The sequence below is a fragment of the Schistocerca gregaria genome, chromosome 6, assembly GCF_023897955.1.
Source record: "Schistocerca gregaria isolate iqSchGreg1 chromosome 6, iqSchGreg1.2, whole genome shotgun sequence".
Taxonomy (NCBI): domain Eukaryota; kingdom Metazoa; phylum Arthropoda; class Insecta; order Orthoptera; family Acrididae; genus Schistocerca; species Schistocerca gregaria.
In genome coordinates, this window is record NC_064925.1 from 563,959,769 (window position 1) to 563,984,884 (window position 25,116).

Sequence of the window (25,116 nt, forward strand, 5' to 3'; positions counted from 1 at the left end):
AAATTGAAGAAATGTATGATGAAATAAAAAAAATTATTCAGATAGTGAAGGGAGACGAAAATTTAATAGTCATGGGTGACTGGAATTCGATAGTAGGAAAAGGTAGAGAAGGAAACGTAGCAGGTGAATATGGATTGGGCCTAAGAAATACAAGAGGAAGCCACCTGGTAGAATTTTGCACAGAGCATAACTTAATCATAGCTAACAATTGGTTCAAGAATCATGAAAGAAGGTTGTACACATGGAAGACGCTTGGAGATACTAAAAGGTGTCAGATAGATTATAGAACGGTAAAACAGAGATTTAGGAACCAGGTTTCAAATTGTAAGTCATTTCCAGGCGCAGATGTGGACTCTGACCACGATCTATTGGTTATGACCTGTAGATTAAAACTGAAGAAACTGCAAAAAGGTGCTAATTTAAGGAGATGGGACCTAGATAAACTGACTAAACCAGAGGTTGTACAGAGCTACAGGGAAAGCATAAGGGAACAATTGACAGGAATGGGAGAAAGAAATACAGTAGAACAAGAATGAGTAGCTTTGAGGAATGAAGTAGTGAAGGCAGCAGAGGATCAAGTAGGTAAAAAGACGAGAGCTAGTAGAAATCCTTGGGTAAGAGAAGAAATATTTAATTTTATTAATGAAAGGAGAAAATATGAAAATGCAGTAATGAAGCTGCCAAAAAGGAATACAAACGTCTCAAAAATAAGATCGAAAGGAAGTGCAAAATGGCTAAGCAGGGATGGCTAGAGGACAAATGTAAGGATGTAGAGGCTTATCTCATTAGGGATAAGATAGATACTGCCTACAGGAAAATTTAAGAGACCTTTGGAGAAAAGAGAACCACTTGTATGAATATCAAGAGCTCAGATGGAAACCCAGTTCTAAGCAAAGAATGGAAAGCAGAAAGGTGGAAGGGGTTTATAGACGGTCTATACAAGCGCGATGTACTTGAGGACAATATTATGGAAATGGAAGAGGATGTAGATGAAGATGAAATAGGAGATATGATACTGCATAAAGAGTTTGACAGAGCACTGAAAGACCTGAGTCGAAACAAGGCCTCGGGAGTAGACAACATTCCATTAGAACTACTGACAGCTTTGGGAAAGCCAGTCCTGACAAGTCTCTACCATCTGGTGAGCAAGATGTATGAGACAAGCGAAGTACCCTCAGACATCAAGAAGAATATAATAAGTGCAATCCCAAAGGAAGCAGGTGTTAACAGATGTGAAAATTACCGAACTATCAGTTTAATAAGTCACGGCTGCAAAATACTAACTCGAATTCTTTACAAATGAATGGAAAAACTAGTAGAAGCTGACCTCGGGGAAGATCAGTTTGGATTCCGTAGAAATATTGGAACACGTGAGGCAATACTGACCCTACGAGTAATCTTAGAAGCTAGATTAAGGAAAGGCAAACCTACGTTTCTAGCATTTGTAGACGTAGAGAAAGCTTCTGACAATGTTGACTGGAAAACTCTCTTTCAAATTCTGAAGGTGGCAGGCGTAAAATACAGGGAGCGAAAGGTTATTTACAGTTTGTACAGAAGCCAGATGGCAGTTATAGGAGTCGAGGGACATGAAAGGGAAGCAGTGGTTTGTTTGTATTCCATATAACTAATTCTTGGACAAGAATTAGAAATTTTTTCTAGCCAAAGGAAGAACCATTTTTAGAAATAGGAATGGATGGTTTATCGACTTTTAATGGACATTCGTTTCCTAAAATAATTTACTAAAAAACCATAACAATGTTCGAAGACAAAGATAGTTTATTGTATAAAGAAGACATAAATAAATAATTGAAAATGTAAAAATGGGCCATATACTAGGAAATATAAAAATCAAAAATTGTAAACGTTTAGAAGAGATAGAAGAAGGATTACAACTAATTATTTCTAACATTAAAATTGAAAATTATTGAAGAAAAGATAGATATTTTTCTACATTTGAAAATTCACCAGATTGTTATTGTTTCAATTATTGGTTGGAAGAAGAAATTAAAAATAAAAATATAGATCAAAATTACAAGATCAATGTTAAACTAGATAAAATTAAAACAACACCAAATAAGAATAATGAAAGACATGTGTTTGTTGTTTAATCTATATTTATCTAAACCTGGTAAATTGCCAGGTCTAACTTATAATGTTAAAAAATCATTAGAAAATCTTAGACTGTCCAATTTGGACGATTTAACATACAATAAAAAAGAACTATATCTGTAAACAAATATCTGTTTACTTAGTTATGTAAACAAATACATCTGTGGGAATAATTAATTTCCTTAGTTATGTAAACAAATAAAATTAGAATGAATGTAGACATAGATGATACTAATTTATTGTAAATTTGAGGCCCGTATGCCAGACGAGGTTAAAAGATAATAAAAACACTATATTTATTAATGAATCTAGTTTATATTGTGTAATTTTAAACTCAATCTATCTCCAACTTATTAAAAATCTATAGCAGTAAATGGAAGAAGAGAAAAACGCTAAAATTATAGATCTGTCTTTTAAGAATAAAATGCATTACCAGAATAGAAAAGAGAAATTAAATAGTTTGTTAGACGAAGAATACCAAGTAGAATGTTTAGATTTAGGTTTACTTAAAAATGGTTGTGTGAAAATTATAGTTTACGACAAACAAAAAGATGCTTGTGTAGAATAAAAATATTTAAATAAACGAAGTAGAAACAAATATGTAAACAAGATTCGTAAGGCGATTAATAAATGTTATTTGGAAGAAAACGATTCGGATTCTAACGAAGAAAGCGAAGAAGATAGTGATAAATATTATAAAGAACCATTTTCACATGAAGAGGTTGTAAAAGAACACAATGGTGGACGAATTTACAGAAGAAAGATTTAATTTTTATATATTCTACAATAGATTAGGTAGTCCTAAAACAAAGATAAATTAATTAAACTTAGAACAAAGGTCTATTAAATTCAAAATGACACTAAAACAAATAAATGTTAAACAAATGTTTAACAAAGTTTAAACTAATTTTAGGTGTTAAGCTAAACGATAACATTAAAATAATAATAAACATTAAAACGTATGTTAACGCATGTTAACATCAACATAAAAATAAATATAAAAAACGTATGTTAATATAAAACGTCGATTGACATTGCTATTGTGCAGCATGAAAACAGTGTCGTGCCATTCAAAACCGAAGGAGGGAAATGCTGACGAAGTGTGTTTTCTTCACGATTACGCTCGTCCCCACACAGCCAATCTGGGTGGGACGTCCTCCACTACATCCCAGACTTAGCACAAAGTGATTTATATGTTCCCTAAGTTGAAGTCGCGCCTGGCTGGAACGCATTCCCAAACAGACAATGGGTTGAAAAACGAGGGCGAGCACTACCTCTGCAGCGTTGCTGGACAGTTTCATGACTAGGGTATACTACAACTGACACAGCGCATGAAAATGTGCATCGATTGCAACGGTGATTACGTCGAAAAGTAGCTGAACGTCCATGCGTGTATCGTTGCTTGAAGAAGCGCGAAACGATCTTCTGGAATGATGTGTTTGTACCAGGATGTGGACAGTATCTTGTCAGCTGGCAGGCACGAGCTGCTTGAATGAGGTGACCCACTTGCGCGTGACCGGTCTGTGGCAGGCGGCGGCGTTCGTGGGGCAGCGGGGGCGGCTGCAGGGGCTGGCAGCGCTGCTGGTGAGCGGCGGCCGGCTCTACGTGGGCGGCGGGGGCGGCGGGGGCGGCGGGGGCGGCACCCGCGCCCAGTACCGCGCGCTCGCGCGCCGCGTATTCGTCTACACACAGGTGAGCGGCGCGCGCGCCCTGAGTTCCTCAGACTCACGTCTGTAGGTCGCACACCTCCTGGCAGAGCCGGTCAGCACCGAGTGAAACTTATACGGGGACTTCCGGTAGCATGACCCTGGTTTGCTCCAAGCCCACTTGGAGCGCTGTGAGTTCATCAGCTGTTCGTCATCTCTTAAAATCCTCAACAGTTGTTTTCGTTTTCGGAGTACACAGAAGTTGGTTTCAGTTACTTGTGGTTCTGCTTACGACTTCTTGTGAGTATTGCAGTCTTTGCATTGCACTGGTAATATTTTGCTTACATTCTGCTTGATTTCTGCTCATCTCTAATACTGGGCAGAGTAAATGATTATTTATTTGTTTTGCTTCATACACCATATGATCAAAAGTTTTGTGTTAGCAGAAGAGCCAGCACCGTGTTACAAATGGAGGCCGAAATGCACGGGTTTTAGCTCACGCAGGCTGGCGTGAGGAGGGAAGAATTATACTCCCGTGAGGTCTGGAACATGAAAAGGAATGAGAATTCAGGAAGGGGACTTAATTAGTTTGATACTTGACTTTAATCCAATAATGATGAACGTCGCTCTTGCCGGTACGTGATTCACAATATTATCTTTTCAGAAAACATTCTTCAAGATAGTAGTTATAGTAACTGAGTATGGCGCCTTGCTAGGTCGTAGCAAATGACATAGCTGAAGGCTCTGCTTAATTCTCGTCTCTGCAAATGAGAGCGTATCTAGACAGTGAACCATCGCTAGCAAAGTCGACTGTACAAATGGGGCGAGTGCTAGGGAGTCACTCTAGGCTCGGTCTGCAATCACTGATAGTGGCGACACGCGGGTTCGACGTATACGAACGGACCGCGGCCGATTGAAAGGCTACCACCTAGCAAGTGTGGTCAGGCGATGACATCACAAAAAGTATCTGGACACCTGGCTGAAAATGACTTACAATTTCGTGGCGTCCTTCATCGGTAATGCTGAAATTCAGTGTGGTGTTGACCCACCCTTAGCCTTCATGACAACTTTCACTTTCGCAGGCATACGTTCAATCAGGTGATGGAAGGTTTCTTGAGTGCTCTGAGCACTATGGGACTTAACATCTGTGGTCATCAGTCCCCTAGAACTTAGAACTACTTAAACCTAACTAACCTAAGGACATCACACACATCCAAGCCCGAGGCAGGATTCGAACCTGCGATCGTAGCAGTCGCGCGGTTTCTTGAGGAATGGCAGCCCATTCTTCACGGAGTGCTGCACTGAGGAGAGGTATCGATGTCGGTCGGTGAGGCTTCGCACGAAGTGAGTGTTCGATACATCCCAAATGTGTTCTACAGGTTTCAGCTCAGGACTCAGTGCAGGCCAGTCCATTACAGGGATGTTACTGTCGTGTAACCAGTGAGCTACTGGCCGTGCATTATGAACAGTTGCTCGATCGTATGGAAAGATGCAATCGCCATTCCCGAATTGCTCTTCAACAGTGGGATGCAAGAAGGTGCTTAAAACATCAATGTAGGCGTGTTCTGTGATAGTGCCACGCAAAACGACAAGGGGTGCAAGCCGCCTCTATGAAAAGCACCACCACAAAATAAGTCGTCCATTGAAGCTCCTTACACCAAGCGAGGCGCTGTTTGGCATTTACCGGTGTAATGTGTGGCTTATGAGCTGCCGCTCGACCAAAAAATCCACATTTTCTCACCTCCCACCTAACTGTCACAGTACTTGCAGTGGATCCTGATGCAGTTTGGCATTCCTGTGTGATGGTCTGGACAGATGTCTGCCTGTTACACATTACGACCATCTTCAACTGTCGGTGGTCTGCGTCAGTCTTAGACGAGGTCGGCCTGTACACTTTTCTGCTGTACGTGTCCCTTCACGTTTCCACTGTACTATCACATCGGAAACAGTGGACCTATGGATGTTTAAGAGTCTAGAAATCTCACGTACAGCTGTATAACACAAGTGACACCCATTCACCTGACCACGTTCGAAGTCTGTGTGTTCCGTGCAGCGCCGCATTCTGCTCTCTCACGATGTCTAATGACTACTGAGGTCGCTGATATGGAGTACCTGGCACTAGGTGGCAGCACAATGCACCTAATATGAAAAACGTATGTTTCTGGGGATGTCCAGATACTTTCGATCACACAGTGTGTGAAACATGAGGTGGTTTCGTCGCATTGTGTTATGCATGTTTATGTGTAGAATGGCTAGAGCACAAATGTAAGGATGTAGAGGCTTATCTCACTAGGGGTAAGATAGATACTGCCTACAGGAAAATTTAAGAGACCTTTGGGGAAAAGAGAGCCACTTGTATGAATATCAAGAGCTCAGATGGAAACCCAGTGATAAGCAAAGAAGGGAAAGCAGAAAGGTGGAAGGAGTGTATAGAGAGTCTATACAAGGGCGATGTATTTGAGGACAATATTATGGAAATGGAAGAGGATGTAGAAGAAGACGAAAAGGGAGATATGATACTGCGTGAAGAGTTTGACAGAGCACTGAAAGACCTGAGACGAAACAAGGCCCCAGAGTAGATAACATTCCATTAGAACTACTGACAGCCTTGGGAGACCCAGTCCTGACAAAACTCTACTATATAGTGAGCAAGATGTATGAGACAGGCGAAATACCCTCAGACTTCAAGAAGAATATAATAGTTAAAATCCCAAAGAAAGCAGGTGTTGCCAGATGTGAAAATTACCGAACTATCAGTTTAATAAGTCACGGCTGCAAAATACTAACGCGAATTCTTTATAGACGAATGGAAAAACTAGTAGAAGCCGATCTCGGGGAAGATCAGTTTGGATTCCATAGAAATGTTGGAACACGGGAGGCAATACTGACCCTACGATTTATCTTAGAAGCTAGATTAAGGAAAGGCACAGCTACGTTTCTAGCATTTGTAGACTTAGAGAAAGCTTTTGACAATGTTGACTGGAATACTCTCTTTCAGATTCTAAAGGTGGCAGCGGTAAAATGCAGGGAGCGAAAGGCTATTTACAATTTGTACAGAAATCAAATGGCAGTTATAAGAGTTGAGGGGCATGAAAGGGAAGCAGTGGTTGGGAAGGGAGTGAGACAGGGTTGCAGCCTCTCCCCGATGTTATTCAATCTGTATATTGAGCAAGCAGTGAAGGAAACAAAAGAAAAATTCGGAGTAGGTATTAAAATCCACGGAGAAGAAATAAAAACCTTGAGGTTCGCCGATGACATTGTAATTCTGTCAGAGACAGCAAAGGACTTGGAAGAGCAGTTGAACGGAATAGACAGTCTCTTGAAAGGAGGATATAAGATGAACATCAACAAAAGCAAAACGAGAATAATGGAATGTAGTCGAATTAAGTCGGGTGATGCTGAGGGAATTAGATTAGGAAATGAGACACTTAAAGTAGTAAAGGAGTTTTGCTATTTGGGGAGCAAAATAACTGATGATGGTCGAAGTAGAGAGGATATAAAATGTAGACTGGCAATGGCAAGGAAAGCGTTTCTGAAGAAGAGAAATCTGTTAATATCGAGTATAGATTTAAGTGTCAGGAAGTCATTTCTGAATGTATTTGTATGGTGTGTAACCATGTATGGAAGTGAAACATGGACGAGAAATAGCTTGGACAAGAAGAGAATAGAAGCTTTCGAAATGTGGTGCTACAGAAGAATGCTGAAGATTAGATGGGTAGATCACATAACTAATGTAGAGGTACTGATTGGGATTGGGGAGAAGTTTGTGGCACAATTTGACAAGAAGAAGGGATCGATTGGTAGGACATGTTCTGAGGCATCAAGGGATCAGCAATTTAGTACCGGAGGGCAGCGTGGAGGGTAAAAATCGTAAAGGGAGACTGAGAGATGAATACACCAAGCAGATTCAGAAGAATGTAGGTTGCAGTAGGTACTGGGAGATGAAGAAGCTTGCACAGGATAGAGTGGCATGGAGAGCTGCATCAAACCTGTCTCAGGACTGAAGACCACAACAACAACATGTGTATGTGTGTGTGTGTGTGTGTGTGTTGATTGCTTGATTTAAATGCATTGTAAGTATATTGCTCGTATTCTACGTTACTCTGTTCACGTCCATTTCTCGTATTTTTTTCCCATTTAATGGAGAACTCGGTGTCAGCAATTTTCGACAGAATTGCTACTCACCATTATTACATCTTGTGTCAGAGTGATTATGTAATTGTCCTTTCAATGATGTTATTTCTTGCCGCTTATAACTTTCTTAGGGGTTAATTTTACTCATCGTAGCTGGTAATCCGTCACAGCAAAAGTCCTGGAACCGTAACTGTAGGTTTTTACTATAAATTAAAAATAAAATTTAATAAAGTATAGTGTATCATTTAATACTTATTACAGTTTCAAAATAAAGGTATCTTGACAGATCTGAAATAAGTTGTAACGTACTTACAATAATGAATTAATTATGCACAACCAGCTACATGCTCTCTGTCCAAAATTACACAAAGTACTGACTCCCATATGCCAATATGGCTACCCCTATATATATATTCTAAACAATCCTGAACAATCCTTTACATTGTTTAGAATCATTTTTAGTTTAATTAACAATTAAAACTCTCATCCTAAAACAAATGTCTCATTTTAAAGATTATCTACTAGACTCTTATATATTAAATACATTAGTGAAATCTGATCTTGATATAAGCTGAAGCAAGTATAAACGCTTAGGTATCAAATGTTAACAATACACTTGTTATATTTAGTAATTACAGGAGATTCATATTACATAAAATGTTCCTACCAATTAACAGACTTCTATACATTAGTGTAATTAAGATTCCGTAATCATTTTCTTCGTAACTTTTTCACAAGCACATATTTTTCATACACCTCTATGTCAGAAATTACTGTTCATGGCTAAAATTAACGTGTTTGAATTAATTTCAGTTAGACTGTTACCTTTCACACTAAGTGCCACACATTTCACAGTTGTTTGAAGGGTATAGATGATGGATGCAGATCTAGAAGAATATGCTTTGTAATCTTACTGACTAGAACAATCTCTCTTGCTAATGTTCAAAATTCGTTCTCACTTTATTACATAACAGGTACTACGAACATTACATTTTAGCAGAAATATATATAGAAGGGGAGTTCAATAAGAAATACAACACTTTTTTTCTCGGCTAACTTCGGTTGAAAAAATGTAGAATTTCTTGAGGAACAGAGTGGAATATTACCGTTTCAGCCGCTATAGTTTCATGAAGTTTTAATAGGTGGTGGAGCAATACAATGCATTCAAAATGATGTCTCTCTTGTAGGTGCGTTACAAGCAGAGAGCTTTCATTGCGTTTCTTTTGGCGGAAAACCACAGAATTGCATATATTCATAGGCGTCTGCAGAGTGTCTACGGAGAGTTGTCAGTGAACAAAAGCAAGGTGAGTCGTTGGGCGAGGCATCTGTCATCATTGCAGCAAAGTCGCGCAAACCTGACCGATCTCCAGCGTGCCGGCCGGTCGTACACAGCTGGGATTCCTGCAATTTTGGAATGTGCGGACCCTCTCACAGGAGGTGATGGATGGATCACAATTAGAAACATCGCTGCACATCTGGATGTCTCTACTGGTTGTGGTTACACAATCGCTGACCAGTTGCGCCTGCTGTGTTCCTCCAGTATGTTGATGATGGAGAGGTTGTTGATGTTGCAAGACGATGGCTCCAATGTCGGCCAGTAGACAGCTACCATGCGGGTGTAGAAGCCCTCTCAGTAAGGTGGCATAAGGCCGTCGCAATAACCGGAGATTATGTTGAAAAACAGGCTTTGTAGCCAGAAGAGTGGGGAATAATGTGGAATATTGGAATTCCGAATGAAACCAACCTGCTTTCAGAAAAGAAAATGTATTTCACTACTTACTGAACGCCCCTCACACTGGAATCTTCTCCTCTAATGAAAATTTCGGAGGTCTCCATTAAATCCGAAAAAATACGAAAAACGGATGTTAGCAAAATTAATGTAGAATACGAGCAATATACTCATAATGCATCTAAATCGTGCAATTAGCACGCTCAGCCGTAAGCGGTAATAAATAGGCGACAGTCTACAGAAACGATGAAAGCAACTTCTTTTTTATATGAAACGAGAACTAATATGGAAATATTACCCCACCCAGTATTATGGGTATGAGTAAAATGAAGCATAATATGAGCGACATATTTACAATGCGATTCAAAGAGTGGAGTACACACAAGAAGATCGTATTCGTGAACACAATGCGATGAAACTAACTTCTTTATCATGCATATCAGATGATTTTTTAAGTTCTGACACATACTAAAGCACAGTTATTTCCACATGATAATGGCCACATGGTCGAAAATGTTACTCATACAAATAAATAGTTCTACAGTGAAAAGTCGAAGACGATGTGATTTACAATTTTTTTCATACTGTGAACCATGCCTAGTTTTTCATTGGATTTCTCGAATGTATTTTTTCCGCAAGCTAAAAAAAAGACTTTTCCTGAGGTACACAGTTAACACCATACTAAGAGGCTCACCCATAAAGTGTAAATCAAAGATATTATCATATAATACTTTTCTATCACAAAGGAAGACTATGGATTTTCGCTCCATATCTTTCTGTATTCGATGTTGACTGCCAAGCCACTAGGGAGGCTACTGTCGTTCTGTGGCTCCGTAACGGACATGGACATTGTACACTAACTATAATACGGTGTTCTGTGGCGGCCAGCTCACTTGTTACTTATGACCTTAGCAGGTGCTCATTAGTGGGCTAGGTAGAAACTTGTGGCTCGAGTGCGAAACCAGACTCGGCCAGACTCGTGGCGGAAGGGAAATCAGAGAAGTGTGATACCGAATAATTTGCAATTAATGTGTACACATGATGCATGAGTAGTACACGTTTAATGATTTCATTAATACTTAATTAATACATCTTAATATTTTGAACTTGACGTATTCTTCCCCTGTTACTCACAGCCGGCCGCTGTGGCAGTGAGGTTTCTAGGCGCTTCAGTCCGGAACCACGCTACTGCTACGGTCGCAGGCTCGGATTCTGCCTCGGGCATGGATGTGTGTTAGGTTTAAGCAGTTCTAAGTCTAGGGGACTGATGACCTCAGATGTTAAGTCCCATAGTGCTTAGAGCCATTTGAACCATCTAAATTCATTGCAAACGACTATTCAGATTATTGAACAACATCTAAGAGATTGGAGACATGCCATCAGACTTTCGGAAGAATATCATTCACACATTACGGAAGATAACAAGGACAGATAAGGGTGAACAGTCGCCTCAGCAACTCACACATCCAAGCAGCTGGCAAGAATAACATACAGGAGAATGTAAAAGAAATTTGAGGAGCTCTTAGACGCAAATCAGGAAAAGAAAAAACACCAGAGAGCAGTTCTGACGTTCGACAATGTAAAATGGTACAAGATGTTCCAAACTCTTAGAAAAATTGGAGTAAATTATCGGGAAAGACGGTAAAAAACACAATATGTACAAGAACCAGTAGGGAACAATAAAACTGATAGACACCGGAACGAAGTGCTCGGAGTAAAGAAAAAGAACACTCACTGTGGTTTGTGAGTAAATCAAATAAAGGCGAAAGTAATAAAGAGTAGCAGAAGTGAGATTAGCGATGAACTTGCCGGCAAAATTTGTGACTACCAAGTAAAGGAAGTGAAGGAATTTTGTTACATCGTATGCAAAATAACAGGTGACGGATGAAGGAAGGAGGACATAAAACGATACTAGTACAAGCAAAGAGGGTATTCCTGGCCTAGATTGTTCCGCTTCTATCAAACACTGCCCTTAATTTGGGGAAGAAATTTCTTAGGATGTACATTTGGCGGATAGCACTGTATGGTACTGAATCATAGATTGTGGGAAAACCGGAAAAGAAGAGAATAATGTGCTGTAGAAGGATATCTGCAAATTAGATGGTCTTACAAGAAATGAGGCGGTTCTCCGCAGAAATGGCGAGGGGAGGGACACGTGGAAAAGACTGAAAGGAAGAAGGGACAAGGTGGTATGCGTTAAGACATCAGGGTATAAATTCGATTGTAGTAGAGAGAGCTTAGAGGATAAAAACTGTAGAAGAAGACTAGATGCATCTATTGGAGACACTTGGTGTGGAGCAAGCACAGCCCATAATCCACGGTTTTAACAATTTGCTGCCATGGCTACTGCAGGCGCCCAGAATAATTTTAGATTTGGTTCAGTAAAGAAGAGATTGTACTGTTGGTTATGTTTTTAATACATTATTTTATTACACTTTACATGAGCACCTCTATTCCGCAGCTCTCGTTACGAAAGGGTTGAAACAAGGGACTCCATTGGTTGGTCTGTTGTTTTCCCTGATCGTGTCCTCAAGGTCGACTGCCTGGAGAGTTTACTATGTTCGACACGGAATTATATGCTGTCTTGCGGGCACTGGAGCAGATGGGACTTCCTTCATATGCTAAATATCTTGTCTGTTCCGATTCTCTGAGTGTCCTTCACTTTCTCCAGCGGTTGTACCCAGCAGAAAAGTAGTCCAGAATATCCAGGGCGCCCTCCTCCAACTACGAATGGGGAAGGAGGTGTCTTTTTGGTGTCACCAGGGCACATTGGTACTGAGGTGAATGAAAGGGCGGGTATAGCAGTCAAGGACTCATGCCATCATTGTCAGCCACTTCAGTGTGCCATCCCCCTGCCTGCTATCGCCTCGCTATTGATGTATAGGATTATGCGTCGATTGGAAGAGGAGTGTTTGGTAGTTATGACCGTCCACTGTGTGCTGCTTGTGTCGTGCAGATTAGTGTGCGTCACATTTTACCAGATTGCGTTTGGTTTTCGGACCAGAGGGCAGCGGCAGACTTCCTGGCAGATCTGACTTCCATTTTAAGTGACGTTGAAACGAATGTTGCGTGGTTTTTAAGGTTTTGTGGTGTGTCCAACGTGTTTCCAAAAATATTACAGAGATATTTTTAGTGTGTTAACAGGGTGACTGGCTCATCCATGAGGTCAACCAGTTACATTTCTCCGTGTCTTTTTTTTTTTTTTTTTAGCTCTTCTATGGTTTTATATCTTGTTGTCTTCAAGTGTGTGAGATAGAGTGATTGTATAACTTAACGCTCGTGAGGTGACAGTGAGTAAATGAGTGTCATTTTACGGCTTTCCCCCTTACTGTGTGCAAACATTTTAGAGACTTTGTCCGCATTCGCTTGTTACAGTGAGTGTAAGGGCGCTTGTTCATATGGTTCAAATGGCTCTGAGCACTGTGGGATTTAACATCTGAGGTCATCAGTCTCCCAGAACTTAGAACTACTTACACCTGTCTAACCTAAGGACATCACACACATCCATGCCCGAGGCAGGATTCGAACCTGCGACCGTAGCGGTCGCGCGGTTCCAGACTGAAGCGCCTAGAAACGCTCGGCCACAGCGGGCGGCAGGGCGCTTGTAACTTCGCCGTTGAGCGACCGTAAGTTCTAAAATCACACACGCGCGCGCATACATACAATCCACGCTCTGTGAAGTGTCATGGTCGTCCAATAAATCATGCTTGTGATTTCACCATCCTTGAAACACGTTTCAGATACGCTCACAACAACAGCAAGCCAATATCCGACCAGCTTCGCCGTTTCCGAGATCTACATCTACATCTATATAGTTCATCCGAAAGCCACAGTACGGTGGGTGGCGGAGGGTACCCTATACGTCTATTTGTCATTTCCTCCCCTGCTCCACTAGCAAATACAGAGAGGGAAAATGACTATGTGTAAGCCTCCGAACAAGCCCCAATTTCTCGTATCTTATCTTCGTGGATTTTAAGCATAATGTACACTACTGGCCATTAAAATTGCTACACCACGAAGATGACGAGCTACAGATGCGAAATTTAACCGACAGGTTGAAGATACTGTGATATGCAAATGATTAGCTTTTCAGAGCATCCACTCAAGATTGACACCGGGAGCGACACCAACAACGTGCCGACATGAGGAAAGTTTCCAAGCGATTTCTCATACACAAACAGCAGTTGACCGGCGTTGCCTGGTGAAACGTTGTTGGGATGCCTCGTGTAAGGGGGAGAAATGCGTACCATCACGTTATCACGTTTCCGACTTTGATAAAGGTCGGATTGTAGCCTATCGCGATTGCGGTTTATCGTATCGCGACATTGCTCCTCGCGTTGCTCGAGATCCAATGACTGTTAGCAGAATATGGAATCGGTGCGTTCAGGTGGGTAATACGGAATGCCGTGCTGGATCCCAACGGCCTCGTATCACTAGCAGTCGAGATGACAGGCTTCTTATCCGCATGGCTGTAACGGATCGTGCAGCCACGTCTCGATCCTTGAGTCAACAAATGGGGGCGTTTGCAAGACAACAACCATCTGCACGAACAGTTCGACGACGTTTGCAGCAGCATCGACTATCAGCTCGGACACCATGGCTGCGCTTACCTTTGACGCTGCATCATAGACAGGGGCGCCTGCGATGGTGCACTCAACGACGAACCTGGGTGCACGAATGGCAAAACGTCATTTCTTCGGATGAATCCAAGTTCTGTGTACAGCATCATGATGCTCGCATCCGTGTTTGGCGACATCGCGGTGAACGCACATTGGAAGCGCATATTCGTCATCGCCATACTGCCGTATCACCCGGCGTGATGGTATGGGGTGCCATTGGTTACAAGTCTCAGTCACCTCTTGCTCGCATTGACGGCACTCTGAACAGTGGACGTTACATTTCAGATGTGTTACGACCTGTGGTTCTAGCCCTCATTCGATCCCCGCGAAACCCTACATTTCAGTACGATAATGGACGACCGCATGTTGCAGGTCGTGTACGCGCCTTTCTGTATACAGAAAATGTTCGATTGCTGGCCTGGTCAGCACATTCTACAGATCTCTCACCAACTGAAGTTGTCTGGTCAATGGTGGTCGAGCAACTGGCTCATCACAATATGCCAGTCACTACTCTTGTCGAACTGTGTTGAAGCTGCATGGGCAGCTGTACCTGTACACGCCACCAAAGCTCTGTTTGACTCAGTGCCCAGGCGTATCAAGGCTGTTATTACGGCCAGATGTGGTTGTTCTGGATATGATTTCTCAGTATCTATGCACCCAAATTGCGTGAAAATGTAATCACATGTCAGTTCTAGTGTAATATATTTGTCTAATGAATAACCGTTTATCATCTGCATTTCTTCTTGGTGCAGCAATATTAATTGCCAGTAGTGTATGGTGGCGGCAGTAGAACGGTTCGCTGCCAGCTTCAAATGCCGGTTCTCTAAATTTTCTCAATAATGTTTCTCGAAAAGAACGTCACATTTCGATTTGAGTTCCCAAAGCATTTCTATAACACTTTCGTGTTGTTCGAGCACACTGGTAAAAAATCTAACAGTCTCCCTCTGAATTGCTTCGATGTCTTCCTTCAATCCGATCTGTTTTGCGATCCCAAAGACCCTAACACTACTCGAGAATAGGTCGCTCCATTGTCCTATATGTGATCTCCTTTACAGATGAACCACTCTTTCCTAAAATTCTCCCGACCATTCGCCAGTTCTCACATGCTCGTTCCACCTCCAAAACGTCAGGACAGATATTTGAACGACTTGACTTTATCAGGCAGGACACCAGTAATTCTGCATCAATACATTACAGGTTTGTTCTTCCTACTCACCCGCATTAACTCAACTTCGACGCCTTAACATATACCAAGGCATTATTAGCAAACAACCGCAGATTGCTGCCTACCCTCCCTGCATTTTAACTCTTCCTCACTCTTTCTTTGCTGTTTGTTCGCCTTGGTGTTCGTCTTTTCGCCATCTGTGTTGCTTTAGCCTTGTCTTTCAAGCTTGAGATTTTAGTGTGTTGCATTGTGGCTGACTCATCCTTTTAGGTTTCTGCGATCAGCCAGCCCAGGCCATCTGCTATATTATTTTGATACTTCCCACTAACTTTTCCTTTTAGTGTACGTTTTCCCCTTCCCGTTAACTTCTATAGTTTTGGGTTTCAGCGTGATTCGGCGTTGGTTTTACGCCTTTTACTTTCTCCGACCCCTGTTTGGACCATTTTTAACTCGAGAACTGTTTGAATGAGGAAAGAGGTACTGATGTCTCCGTAGTTTGGTCTCTTTTGCTCCCCAACCCGCCAACCAAATCGTTTATGTACATAGAAAACAACGGCTGCCCTGCCATGCTTCCCTGGGGCACTCCTGACGGTACCCTTTTCTCTGATGAACATTCGCCGTCGAAGAACACATACCGGGTTCTATTACTTAAAAAGTCTTCGAGCCGCTCACATATTTGTGAACTTGTTCCATGTGCTCGTACCTTCATTAACGGACTGCAATGGAGCACCGTGTCAAATGCTTTCCGGAAATCTAGAAATGTGGAATCTGCCTGTTGCCCTTCATCCATAGTTCTCAGTATATCATGTGAGAAACAATGCAAGCAGAGTTTCGTAAGAGCGATGGTTTCTTAAAACCATGCTGTTATCTGCGTACAAGCTTTTCAGTCTGAAGAAAGTTTATTATATTCGAACTGAGAATATGTTCAAGGATTCTGCAACAAACAGAAGTTAGGAATGCTCGCTACCGCTGCGGTGGGCAGTGGTCGTCATGTTTCGACTCATCATGGCACACTGAAGCGGCAGAGAAACTGGTATAGGGATGCGTATTCAAGTACAGAGATAAGTAAACAGGCAGAATACGGCGCTGCGGTCGGCAACACCTGTATAAGAGAACAAGTGTCTGGAGCAGTTCTTATATCGCTTACTGCTGCTACAATGGCAGGTTATCAAGATTTAAGTGAGTTACAACGTGGTAATATAGTTGGCGCTCTAGGGATGGGACACGACATCTCCGAGGTAGCTATGAAGTGGGAACTTTACCGTAGAACCATTTCACGAGTGTACCGTGAATATCAGGAATCCGGTAAAACATCAAATCTCCGACATCGCTGGAGCCAGAAAAAGATTCTGCAAGAACAGGGCCAACGACGACTGAAGAGAGTCGTTTAAAGTGGCTGAAGTGAAACCCACCCGCAAGTTCCTACAGATTTCAATGCTGGGCCATCAACAAGTGTCACCGTGCGAATCATTCAACGAAACGTCATAGATATGGGCTTTAGGAGCCGAAGGCGCTCTCGTGTATCCTTGATGACTACACGACATAAAGCATTAGGCCTCACCTGGACACATCAACACCGACATTGGCCTGTTGATGACTGGAAACATGCTGCCCGGTCGGACGAGTCTCGTTTCAAATTGTATCGAGTAGATGGCCATGTACGGGTTTGGAGACAACCTCATGAATCCATGAATCCTGCATGTCAGTAGGGACTGTTCAAGATGTGGAGGCTCTGTAATGGTGTGGGGCGCGTGCAGTTGGAGTGATATGGGACCCCTGATACGTCTTTGTACGACTTGGACAGGTTACACGCACATTAGCATCCTGTCCGATCACCTGCAACCACTCATATCCATTATGCATTCCGACGGATCTGGGCGATTCCAGTAGGACAATGCGACATCCTACACGTTCAGAATTGCTACAAAGTGGCTCCAAGAACACTCTTCTGAGTTTGAACGCTTCCGATGGCCTTGAAACATAGCAGCCATGAGCATTGTTGAGCATATGTGGGATGGTTTACAACTTGCCGTTCAGAAGAGACCTACAGCCTCTCGTACTCTTACGGATTTATGGAAAGCCCTGCAGGATTCATGGTGTCACTTTCCTCCAGCATTACTTCAGACATTATGAAGATGGTATCCGTTCTTTCGGACATGCCTGAAAGAACAGATGCCATCAGTGACCATGCGGCTCTCTTACAATGAAATAATATTTTAATCAAGACCCTAAGCTGTCGACAGGCATTGATATACATCAATGGGGACAGTTGAAAATGTGTGCCCCGACCGGGACTCGAACCTGGGATCTCCTGATTACATGGCAGACGCTCTATCCATCTGAACCTCCCGCGTCCGGCCATCCAGATTTAGGTTTTCCGTGATTTCCCTAAATCGCTCCAGGCAAATGCCGGGGATGGTTCCTTTGGAAGGGTACGGCCGACTTCCTTCCCTAATCCGACGAGACCGATGACCTCGCTGTCTGGTCTCCTTCCCCAAAACAACCCAACCCTCCATCTGAGCCACTGAGGGCACAGAGGAACTGCGACTGCACGCTGCCCGTGAGGCTCACATACCCAACTTACTGCCCACACACTGCATTCGTAGTGCCCCTGGCCATTACACTCATTACCCGTGGCAGACAATCTTACCGAGTCCCGTAAGAGTTCGGACAATGCGTGTTCATCCAGCACAGAAGAAAAAGGTCAATGGCCGGTTAGTGTATTGGGCAGGGGCACTACGAATGTAGTGTGTGGACATTAAGTTGGCAATGTGAGTCTCACAGGGAGCGTGCAAGGGGTAAGTCCCTACAGTCGTACCATCCTCTTTGCCCTCGGATGCTCGGATGGATAGAGCATCTGCCGTGTTAGCAGGAGATCCCAGGTTCGAGTCCCAGGCAGTCCACACATTTTCAACTATCCCCGTTGATGTATATCAACGCCTGTCGACAGCTTAGGGTCATGATTTAATTGTCACATTTCGCTTCAGACACAGGTCGAGTCCACGCCACGTCATGTTGTGGCACTTCTTTGTGCTCGTGGGGGGGCCTACACGATGTTAGGCAGGTGCTCTTCAATGTATGTAACTGGTGGTGTGTATTGTGGACCACTCGCCAGCTGAGACGGCGGTGTGGTTCGCAGGTGATCACGGCGGTGCCGATCGCGATGTGGGCTCTGGAGCCGCTGTTGTCCGGCGGCCAGAACACGCCGCTGCCCGCGTGGCTGCCGCTGGACATCCACGCGACGCCCGCCTACGAGCTGCTGTGCACCTTCCAGGCGGTCGCCGTCACCCTGTCCGTGGAGGCCAGCGTCTGACTGGACATGTTCTTCATCGTCCTCATGGTCGCCGTGGCCGGCGAGCTGCACATACTCAACGACAACCTCGAGGCGATGCGACTGCACCCCGTCGATACGTTCCCTCGGAAGGCTGCCGAGAACTCTGCGACGCGTTGGAATGGAAAAGCATCTCCTCTAATGGAGAAGGGAATACCGAACACCCAGCAGTATGGATACCACCCAGAGAATCACAAAAGCACGAGTGCACTTTACGCTACAGCCGACGCTCACGAACTGATGTACCGCTCGCTGGTGAAGAACATACAACACCACCAGCTTATTTTGAAGTAAGTAAAACGATTGTACTCCAACACTCACTTGTCAATGGCCTACATTCGACAGAAGACTTATGTTGTGTAGGAACTAAGTTTATGGCTAATAGCCCACTTTCTAGAACCGGTTTATTGTAATTAAAGTGCACGGAGGTTCGGTGTGCACTTTAATTATCGTACAGCAGTGGAATTTGATGGATATGCTAATGCGTTATGCCGAGAAAAAAATTAGTTCCAATTTTGGCCACAATGTGCAAATCTGGCGCTGTGAATGCGAGAAAAACGTTTAGAAATGTTTCCATATACAGGGTGGTCCATTGATCGTGACCGGGCCAAATATCTCACGAAATAAGCGTCAAACGAAAAAAACTACGAAGAACGAAACTCGTCTTTCTTGAAGGGGGAAACCAGACGGCGCTATGGTTGGCCCGCTAGATGGTGCTGCCATAGGTCAAACGGATATCAACTGCGATTTTTTTTTTTAAATACGAACCCCCATTTTTATTACGTATTCGTGTAGTACGTAAAGACATATGAATGTTTTAGTTGGAGCACTTTTTTCGCTTTGGGGTAGATGGCGCTGTAACAGTCACAAACATATGGCTCACAATTTTAGAAGAACAGTTAGTAACAGGTAGGTTTCTTAAATTAAAATACAGAACGTAGGTACGTTTGAACATTTTATTTCGGTTGTTCCAATGTGCTACATGTACCTTTATCAACTTATCATTTCTGAGAACCCATTCTGTTACAGCGTGATTACCTGTAAATACCACTTTAATGCAGTAAATCCTCTAAATTATGTCCACCAACCTCAATGCATTTGGCAATGTGTGTAACGACATTCTCCTCAACAGCGAGTAGTTCGCACAAACATTGACAATGCGCTGACGCATGTTGTAAGGCGTTGTCGGTGGATAGCTAATATCCTTCAACTTTCCCCACAGAAAGAAATCTGGAGACGTCAGATCCGGTGAACGTACGGGCCATGGTATGGTGCTTTGACGACCAATCCACCTGTCATGAAATATTCTATTGAATACTGCTTCAACCGCACGCGAGCTATGTGCCGAACATCCATCATCTTGGAAGTACATCGCCATTCTGTCATGCAGTGAAACATCTTGTATGAAATCAGCATACATTGAACCATTTAGATTGCCATCGATAAAATGGGGGCCAATTATCCTTCCTCCCATAATGTCGCACCATTCATTAACCCGCCAAGGCCACCGATGTTCCACTTGTAGCAGCTATCGTGGATTTTCCGTTGCCAATAGTGCATATTATGCCGGTTGACGTTACCGCTGTTGGTGAATGACGCTTCGTCGCTAAACAGAACGCATGCAAAAAATCTGTCATCGTCCCGTAATTTCTCTTGTGCCCAGTGGCAGAACTGTACACGACGTTTAAAGTAGTCACCATGCAATTCCTGGTGCATAGAAATATGGTACGTGTGCAATCGATGTTGATGTAGCACTCTCAACACCTACGTGTTTGAGATTCCCGGCGCAATTTGTCTGCTACTGTTGTGCGGATTAGCCGCGACAGCAGCTAAAACACCTGCTTGGGCATCATCATTTGTTGCAGGACGTGGTTGACGTTTCACATGTGGCTGAACACTTCCTGTTTCCTTAAATAACGTAACTATCCGGCGAACGGTCCGGACACTTGGATGAGGTCGTCAAGGATACCGAGCAGCATACATAGCACACGCCCATTGGGCATTTCAATCACAAAAGCCAAACATCAACACGATATCGACCTTTTCCGCAATCCGGTAGCGGTCATCCACTGCAGTAGTAGCCCTTGGGCGGCCTGAGTGAGGCATGTCATTGACAGTTCCTGTCTCTCTATATCTCCTCCATGTCCGAACAACATCGATTTGGTTCACACCAAGACGCCTTGACGCTTCCCTTGTTGAGAGCCCTTCCTGGCACAAAGTGACAATACGGTCGCGATTGAACCGCGGTAGTGATCGTCTAGGCATGGTTGAACTACAGACAACACCCGAACTGTGACTGCGCCTGTGATACAATGCCACAGTCAACGTTTATCTTCAGGGGTTCTGGGAACCAGGGGATGCAAAACTTTTTTTGGTGAGTGTATGTACAAATGTGCGACACACGTTAAATGCATGTGGCATGTGTGCACTTGGCAAAGTCGCGAGAAAAAAGCTCCTCTTAAACCACTGGATGGATTTCAAGCAAACTTGGTACACATATTAATCACTAGCTGCGAAAAAAAACTGTGGGTAAGAACTACTAGACTGCTTTGTGGTGAGGTGATAACTTGATTACGGTGAGAGAAAGCAGTGAAAGGAGATGGTCAAAAATGGGGAAGAATACGATGGACAAAGACAGGGGGAGGAAGAGGTTGAAAGGAAGAAGGTGAAGACGAAATAGAGAAAAAGGTTTTGAGACAGATGGAGAGAGTGGGGAGGAGGAGATGGATAGAGAGAGGGCGATGAGGAGATGGATAGAGAGAGGGTGATGAGGAGAATGACAGAGAGAGGAAGGGGAGGAGGAGAAGGAGGAGGAGGTGGAAAGAGTGAAGGATCAGGAGAAAACTGACTATGGGTTGGGGGTTCAGGAGATAGAGGGAGCAAGAGAAGAGGAAAGAGATGATGGACAGAGAGAGAGGTGCAGATGGAGGGAGAGAGGAGAGGAGCAGAAGGACAGAGAGTGGGGGAGGTGCAAATAGACAGGGAGAAAGGCAGGAGGAGATCGACAGAGAGAGGGGTCGGGAGGAGATGGAAGAAGGGGATGGAGGAGACGAATGGAAAATGGGGGGGGGGGGGAGAGGAGAAGGATAGAGTGGCAAGGAGGAGATGGACTAACAGAAGACTGGCAACGCCGAGTCCTCGGCTAGCTTTATTATAAATCCAAAAACATATCACAAAAGTTTATTATTAGTATGATTAATTTCGGTGAACGATGACCATCTTCAAACCTAAAGAATGAACATACAATCTATCTTATTGCTCTATGTACAATGTAATCGATCATTATAATAAAATCCGCAGCTCGGCAGTGAAACAGACAATAAAAACCCCTCCTCCAAGCGCACACATCGCACCCATGTAATCCACCCGCCAAACACGATTCAACAAATCGTCTCCCAATCGTATGCAAAGAAATCAATAAAATGTCACTCAGCGCTATTGTTCCAAGCATATACTCATGAGCCACGGTTAAAACAAAGTGTAACGGAGGACGTTTTATTAAAAAATGTGTTACTGATACAAAAAGTATACGGTTCCATTGTATAGTACGTTCGAATCGTTAAACAACATGTCTGCAATTTACCAGTAACACAGAACAAAGAGTAGGGAGCACATAAGCCAGCTCACAAGTGTATGCAAAAACGGAAAACAACTCCCATTGAACATAATCAGCGCATGTGTTACGACTAGCATATATTTGTATGAGCTATGAACCAATAAACTGTAGCGGCAAAGGAGACTTCATTAAAATACAATACTATGTTCCATAGTTAACAGTACAGTTGTACAATAAACTGATAATGAAAGCAGCAGGTTTGTCGTTTGCCAATAAAATAGACCAAAGTTTTTTTTAGCGGGAAGTCTGCACCCACAAAATTTTCCCCCTCAATCGGGAGCACACGAAACTGGCTTACAGTAATATACAACGAAATAGTAAAATAAATGTCACTGGACGTATTCAAAAAATACGCCCATGTGCTACGTATCGCTCTGTCATGTAAGTGACAGATGCAACTCAATAGTCCGCAGCTCGTGGTCGTGCGGTAGCGTTCTCGCTTCCCACGCTCGGGTCCCCGGGTTCGATTCCCGGCGGGGTCAGGGATTTTCTCTGCCTCGTGATGACTGGGTGTTGTGTGATGTCTATAAGTTAGTTAGGTTTAAGTAGTTCTAAGTTCTAGGAGACTGGTGACCATAGATATTAAGTCCCATAGTGCTCAGAGCTTTTTTTTTTTTTTTTTTCAACTGGATAACTGTAAATTGAGACTCGAAAAATAACTGATGTAAAGCGCAAACTGTGCCCAACAAAGAATCGGTCAAAACATCAATATGTTTGTAGTCTGTGCATCGGAAGAGTATGCGGTGATAAAACACACGTCACACGTCAATCACGCGCGAAGACAAAGATCGAAACGTAGTCAGATGTACATATATACAAACTGTTACAATACAGTGGTCAGTTAAAATATCGTAGCCACTAAATGGTACGAGGAAGAATTGAAAGAAAAAAAAGAGCTAGAATGCATAGGTGTGTTGTAAAATGTAAAATGGTATAAAGTGGTAGTAATCAAAAGTAAACAGGAAAGCTGCAGCTGACAAGAGTCACTGTAAAAATCTACTCTTCACGGTGTTTGTTTAACATGAGACAACTAAATATCTCGAAAACGACGCATTATTTAGGTGGAAAGTTGATATTAGTAAAGGGAATATCTCTCCGCGCTACGGCTGCCTTCCTCCTAACAATCAAGTAACGTTTGAACGTCAGTATCAGCCGTTAGAACGTAAAGGATCACATTTTCATCGTGAATTTAATGTAGAATCTAATGCATTGGTTCTTGACTGCAAAAACAGGCACATTTGATATTTGTCGCACGAATGGGAAACAGTGGTTTGAGTAAACCATACATATTTTTGGCGTAGTATTAGAATATGCAATAAAAATATAGAGTTCCCATTTGAAAATACCATCCCACCCACGAAGGAGAGGTGGTTGGGAAGTGGCCAGTTGTAACACAGACTGATGTCACCTTAACCAACATTAACTTTATACCTAAACATTAGACAGGTATACCAATGATCGTCCTCCCCCTATGAACCACGGACCTTGCTGTTGGTGGGGAGGCTTGTGTGCCTCAGAGATACAGATAGCCGTACCGTAGGTGCAACCACAATGGAGGGGTATCTGTTGAGAGGCAAAGCAAACGTATGGTTCCTGAAGAGGGGCAGCAGCCTTTTCAGTAGTTGCAGGGGCAACAGTCTGGATGATTGACTGACCTGGCCTTGTAACAATAACCAAAATGGCCTTACTGTGCTGGTACTGCGAACGGCTGAAAGCAAGGGGAAACTACAGCCGTAATTTTTCCCAAGGGCATGCAGCTTTACTGTATAATTAAATGATGATGGCGTCCTCTTGGGTAAAATATTCCGGAGGTAAAATAGTCCCCCATTCGGATTTCCGGACGGGGATTACTCAAGAGGATGTCGTTATCAGGAGAAACAAAACTGGCGTTCTACGAATCGCAGCGTGGAATGTCAGATCCCTTAATCGGGCAGGTAGGATAGAAAATTTAAAAAGGGAAATGGATAGGTTAAAGTTAGATATAGTGGGAATTAGTGAAGTTCGGTGGCAGGAGGAACAAGACTTCTGGTCAGGTGACTACAGGGTTATAAACACAAAATCAATAGGGGTAATGCAGGAGTAGGTTTAATAATGAACAGGAAAATAGGAATGCGGGTAAGCTACTACAAACACCATAGTGAACGCATTATTGTGGCCAAGATAGATACGAAGCCCACACCTACTACAGTAGTACAAGTTTATATGCCAACTACCTCTGCAGATGACGAAGAAATTGAAGAAATGTATGATCAAATAAAAGAAATTACTCAGGTACTGAAGAGTGACGAAAATTTAATAGTCATGGGTCACTGGAATTCGGTAGTAGGAAAAGGGAGAGAAGGAAACGTAGTAGGTGAATATGGACTGGGGCAAAGAAATGAAAGAGGAAGCCGCCTGGTAGAATTTTGCACAGAGCACAACTTAATCATAGCTAACACTTGGTTCAAGAATCATAAAAGAAGGATGTATAAATGGAAGAAGCCTGGAGATACTGACAGGTTCCAGATAGATTACATAATGATAAGACAGAGATTTAGGAACCAGGTTTTAAATTGTAAGACATTTCCAGGGGCAGATGCGGACTCTGACCACAATCTGTTGGTTATGACCCGTAGATTAAAACTGAAGAAACTGCAAAAAAGTGGGAATCTAAGGAGATGGGACCTGGATAAACTAAAAGAACCAGAGGTTGTTCAGCGTTTCAGGGAGAGCATAAGGGAACAATTGACAGGAATGGAGGAAAGAAATACAGTAGAAGAAGAATGGG

The 25,116-nt window shown here is 43.0% G+C and overlaps 1 pseudogene; it reads left to right on the forward strand.

Annotated features, from left to right (window-relative positions):
• The window catches only part of LOC126279020 (odorant receptor Or1-like), a 143,480-nt pseudogene that overhangs the window by 48,902 nt on the left and 69,462 nt on the right, over positions 1-25,116 (forward strand).